This window comes from Brassica oleracea, chromosome C5 (genome assembly GCF_000695525.1).
Source record: "Brassica oleracea var. oleracea cultivar TO1000 chromosome C5, BOL, whole genome shotgun sequence".
Classification (NCBI taxonomy): Eukaryota; Viridiplantae; Streptophyta; class Magnoliopsida; order Brassicales; family Brassicaceae; genus Brassica; species Brassica oleracea.
In genome coordinates, this window is record NC_027752.1 from 39,255,052 (window position 1) to 39,261,607 (window position 6,556).

Sequence of the window (6,556 nt, forward strand, 5' to 3'; positions counted from 1 at the left end):
ACATTTCCAGTGTGCGGTGTTTCTTACCATCACCGGAAAAAGACTCACATTCGTTTCTCTTGTTTTTCCTCGTCTTTTTCTCTTGTAAGTTTATCTAATATTTGTTGTAGATCAGGTTTATGAGTTCCCAGTTGTGCGGTTGTTTCTCATGATGTTGTACGCTGTTCTGATCAATATTTGTTCTCTTGTTCCTTAAATTTGGCTAATGTTAGGAACTACATTTCCTTGGGTTGGTCAGAGTTTAGTTGTCTTTAATGTTGTCTTCCTCGTAGTTGGCTTGTCGTTGATAGTCACTGCTCGTCTTGATTTTTAAGATCTAGTTTTTGCTGATTTGACTTTTACGTTCTCTTCATAGATCGAGGATGGCTCCACAGTTTATTGATTTTTTGTACTCTCTTTTTCTCTCTTTGTTCTCTCATCTCGTTGTACTTTTCATCGCTGGCTGCATCTCCGGTGGCTCTCTCTTTCGCCATGTTTGCCACTCCAGGTTTGGATAGTGTTTTCCTTCGTGTATGTTATGTGGGTTTGAAAGATTATTTATTGTCTCAAACTTGAGATTTGGTTTCTTTGTGGTTAACTTCCATTCTCTCTCATTTATGTTGTTTTTCTTTTTTTCCTGCTTCCATTGGTATAGGTGTGTGGAGTTAGTCTCTTGGAGCTTTGGTATCTTCTACTCAGAGCTTTGTGATTCTTCGTTGGCAATGAGCGCCTTGTATGTGGTTGTTTGTTTGTAAGGTGCTTCTTAACTCTTAGCTGGTGGTTGTGCTCTAGGCATGTGTTTTCGTGCTTCGTGGTGACTTTTATCTTCCATTGATTATTCTCTTTCTGACCCATTTTTTTTTGGTTGGTGCTTGATCGCGTTCATTTGTGTTCCAGATTTTTACTGAGTTAGTGTTACTATAGTATTTTGCTTTTTCTTTGTGATTTTAGAAATTTAGGTTTAGATTATGTATCGTACTCTAGTTTTTTTAGTTTAGTTATTTTATAGTTTTTAATAGTCAAATAAATTTATAATTTGTACATAAAATAATAGAAAATATCAAAAAAAAAAGTTTATGTTATTTTTTATTTATGAATAAATAAAATATTTAAAATATATTTATATTATATTTTTTATTCATCTTCAATTTTACTGAACAATAAAATAGATTATAAAATTTCATATAATAATAGTTAATGTGAAAAAGATTTTATGGCACAATTAAAAAGTATTAAGACAAATTGTAAAAGTGTAAAAAAAGGATTTAAAATATAATAACAAAAAATATATGGGGACACATGTCATCAAATCTCCTGCCATTTGTCATAAGAAGAGAGAAAGTTAATTTTATATATATAGATGTTTTTGTTCAGATTATTATTAATTCATATTTCCAAGGAGTAATCAATTATCTCTATATATAGTTTTCGATTTTAACATATGATTGTGTAGTTTGAAATAAAAAGAGTTGCATACTTCAATGATGCCTCACTGGATTAATTTCTGTTGTCACGTGAAGATGAAGGCACTATACGTCACTGATGAATCAGTGGATTTTTGGCACGTGGCCGTGGGGAAATATAGTTGGAGGTTGAGTATGTTTTTTGTTTGTCTTCCTTACCGGAAATTAAATATGGGTCTTGAAGAAGACATAAATGGGCCTAAATATATTCAATTTGCATTCTTTAAAAGTTGGGCTAGCTTATTGTAAGCCCAAAGTCTTAGTTTTCAGGAGATTTTTCCAAGATTTCACCGAAGATATAATTTCAAGGTTATGAACCTCGTTCAAAGTCAAACGGATTGAGCATAATAAAACGACAGAACAAATATGTAATGTGTATGTTTTGTTTTGTAGGCTCTGCCCTACACTATAATAATTAAAAACATAATTATGTACTTACATGCACGATTGATAAAAATAAAATGATCACTTATACTCTACAGAACATCATAATGCTCTTGAAAAAAAAAAAAAAAAAACATCATAATGCTCTTGAAGCAAAATTATCACAACTCACAAGTAGTTATGTACTTATTTGCACGATTAATCAAAACAGATTGGTAACTTATAGTCTTATATAGGTATTTGACTATTGGATAATTCTGACGTCAAGACAAGCAAGTGTTAGGTAATAACAATTTATATACAAATGACGGATAAATGATAAAATAAGTCGAGAGAGAGTAGAGCTACAAGTCAACGACGTGTTAGGTCGCGCTGCGCGCGTCTACCTACTAATCAGGTTGCTACTTCGTTAACTATTCTCTTGACGACTCTCGGGCTATTCGTTTCTCCGTTCAGATGAACCATCTGGATGAAGATGAGAGTTTTGTTCGTTTAGGCATTAAATGTACAAGTCATCTGGATGGCTCATCCGAATGAGTTTTAAAAATTTAGGCTTAATTTTGAAAATCAGCTGGCTGATCCAAATTGGATCATCTGGATTGAGATAAGTTTGTCAAAAAGGTATAATGTTTATTATACTCTCATGTAATTAACAAATTACAAATTTAAACCTAATATCATTTTGTCACTCCTGAAAAATGAAAAATGACAAAACCACAAAAACGCATTTTCCCACCAAAACCACAAAACGCATTTTTCCGCCAAAACCACAAAATACAATTTTAGCTAAAATCGTAATTTTCTCGTAAAAATGAACTTTATCGCCAAAGCAGATTTTTCCAGTCAAAATCACAAAAATGCACTTTCACATCAAAACATGTTTCTTCGCAAAAACTGCAAAACACGTTTTTCCGCCAAAACCGTAAAAACACGGATTCTTACAAAAACGTTTTTCCCGCCAAAGTCACAAAATGTATTTTCCCAAAAAACCGTAAAAATATGTTCTCCCGCCAAAACCGTAAAATTGCATTTTTCCGCAAAACTGCGAAAAACACGTTTCCCCGCCAAAACCGCAAAACGTGTTTTCCTGCCAAAACCGTGAAAACACGTTTTCTCGCCAAAACCATAAAACGCATTTTCCCGCCAAAATTGTAAAATTACGTTTCACACCAAAACCGCAAAAACGTGTTTTTCCGCCAAAACCGCAAAAATGTGGTTTCTCGCCAAAACCATAAAAGCGCATTTTCCTGCCAAAACCGTAAAAACAGGGTTTCCCGCCAAAACCGCAAAAATGTATTTTCCGCCAAAACTGTAAAATTACGTTTTCCCGCTAAAACCGTGAAAATGCGTTTTCCCACCAAAATCACAAAAACGTATTTTCCGCCAAAATCGCAAAACGTGTTTTCCTGCCAAAACCTTAAAAACGTGTTTTCCCGCTAAAATCACAAAAACATATTTTGCTCTGAAACTGCAAAATTTGAGTCCATGATGCTCTTACCATTGATTTCATCTTTCAAATTTTAGGTTTATAAAATTTTGAGTTTCCACTTTGAATTTCCACTTTGAGTTGCTTAGAAGTTTATTCAAATTTGAGTTTGTATTATGAGTTTTATTAAAAGTTATAGTTGTAGTTTATTTTAATGCAAATTTAAATAAAAATAAATAAATTTATATGAAATAAAAATTTATAAATGTCAAAATGCTAATTTTAAAATAATTTCAGTGTAAATATATTTTAGACTAAATAAAAAAATTTGTATAGTTAAAATTAATATCAAACATATCATTAGATCAAAACAAGAGTATATTTGTAATTTGTTTATTACACTCATATGGATGGAAATGAAAAACAAGAAACGAACATAAAATCCATCCAAATGACTCATCTAGATGGCTCATCTGGATAGAGAAACGAACATCTCCTAAAATCTGGATGGATCATCTAGATGGAGCAGTTGGATGAAGCAGTTGGATGGAGATGACAAATGGAGAAACGAACATGCCCTTTTTAGATTATTTCTAATGTTGTTTAGAGTTTGACGGATATTATTTATTTATTTTACGCTTACAAAGTAACAATATTATAGCGCCGGTACAATATTTTCAGTAATCTCCTACGCTTAGACAAAAAAATAATAGGGTTTAGTCTCGATTTCAATTTCATATTCTTTTTTATCCTTGAGAAAAATAAAATATTTCTTGATAATGGGATGATCGGACCACTGTCCGGGCCGGATTAATGGGTCAGGGTGTTGGGCCCGCTTTGATATCATGACAGGTTTCATGGACTTACAACTTAAAATCAATTACTGGAATGGCCCAAGTCTCTTATATATTACTCAAGTCTCTCACATATTTTCAATGCGGGATCTTCTCTCCAACACCCTCCCTCAAGATAATGGTGCGTATAACCGGTAATTTCGCAGAATCCATCATATCCCCTCCGAGACAATGCTTTATTTTCTAGCAATCTCGGCGGAACTGTGCCTTCTATGGGCCATCAGCTAATGGGATGATCGGGCCATTGTCCGGGATGGATTAATGGGTAGGGTGTTGGGCCCGCTCTGATACCATGACAAGTTTCATGGGCTTCCAATTTAAAACCAATTGGCGATTAGTGGATTCGCCCAAGTCCCTTATATATTACTCAAGTCTCTTACATATTTTCAATGTGAGATCTTCTCTCTAACACCATCCCTCGAGATAATAGTGCGTATAACCATTAATCTCACATAATTCATCATACCCCCTCCGAGACAATGCTTTATTTTCTAGCAATCTCGGCGGAACTGAACTTTCTTTGGGTCATCAGCTAATGAGATGACCGGGCCATTGTTCGGGACGGGTTAGTAGGTCAGGGTGTTGAACCCGCTATCATGACAAGTTTCCTGAGCTTCTAACTTAAAATCAATTGGCGATTAGTAGATTGGCCCAAATCTCTTATATATTATTCAAATCTCTTATATATTTCCAACTTGGATATTCTCTCCACCATAGTACATACCTTAAAGAAATCTGCATGAGATCTAAAATATCACGTTGAACACAAAAAGGTGCGTTTTCTTTTGGTCGATGTTCAATGGTGCGATATGAAAACTATAGTTTTGGAAATTGTTATCCCTAAATATAAAAAGAGTATTCTTTTTCGGTCTAGATAATGTTGCACATTATATATACAAAATTACAAAGAAAAGAAATGTCACTGACATTTTGATAAGATTTAAGAAAAAAAGATAGACCAAAAAAAAAAAGATTTAAGAAATGAACTTCGCTAGGATACGGGGCAGCCCGCATATGTGAACACAGAACACCGACACTTCGTCAATGGTCGATATTTTTATTTAAATATTCTTAGTATTTCACCGCACTCCAGGATTAGTCCCAAGTCCCCCCCCCTCACACACCGCCGAACTATTTTCTCTTCAGAAAATTAACTTGAATTTCAACTGTTAGAACATTTTAATTATTCGATCTATTCTGGCAACCCGGTTGGCGAAAACAAGAATATGCAAAAGAAAAGAAAAAAGGAGCATCATGCACGTAATATAACTTATTTTAATGAAGCAGTACGTATGATATCTATAGTATGATAACTTATTTTAATGAAGCAATACGGTAACTTTTTCCAAACTTATTTTCATGGACTCCGTTGGTTTATCCCGCTTGTGCTAGCTTGGCTCAGCTGCTCTATAGCAGTTTGATTACTACGTCTGCGTGCATAATTTGTAATTCATATGAAGATCGGTGAGAGAATTTAAACCTGTTTTCTTAGCCAAATCAACCATACCAGTTTGTCTTGTTAGTTATCACGGTAATCGACAATGATGTAGAGAAACATAAACGTCTCTTGAACTCTCGTTAGCTATCACCTAAATAAACAATGACAAATGAAATGTAAATGTAAAATGATCGGCTTTGCCTAATGCAGCATCCCATGTTCACTACAAGAAAACAGTGGTATTCTGACGGACATTCCGACGGAAAATGAAATCCTCGGAATATACCGAGGAATTTCCTCGGAATATACCGACGGAATTCCGAGGAAATATCAATCCGTCGGAATATTCCGAGGAAATTCCGAGGAAAAATGTGTTCCTCGGAAAAAACCGATGAATTCTGAGGAAATATTATAGCCGTTGGAGAGCCGTTGGGGGATTTTACAAAATTCTGAGGAAATTTCGACGAACTAGCCGTTTCCGTCGGAATTCCGTCAGAATTTCCTCGGTCTGTCGGCAGGATTTCAACTATAAATACAAGCACCCCTCTTCCTCTTCATTCACTCCATATCTTCATCCTCCCTCTTACTCTCTTTACACACGAATTTGATTCATAAAAAACATGTCTTCTTCAAATTATTTTCGTTCTTGGATCGATCGACCTCATTTGGATCCGAACACGAGATTGCTTACGGAAGAATACCAACGAGGTATAACCGAATTCATGGGGTTAGTTCACCGACAACCGGAAGCAAAAACAGGTATGTTAAGATGTCCTTGCTCTAATTGTAAAAATAGAAAGGTTATTAAAGAGTGGGATGTTTGGACTCATCTATATTTGAGTGGGTTTACACGAAGTTACAAAATTTGGTATCATCATGGGGAAACTGATTATGAACATGGTAGTACTAGTTGAGAGATCTACGCAACAACAAAAACCAAAACTGAAACTCAAGACTTTGCATGCATACAAGAAGCTAGTCTCACAAAAAAAAAACATGTAGGGGATGACTA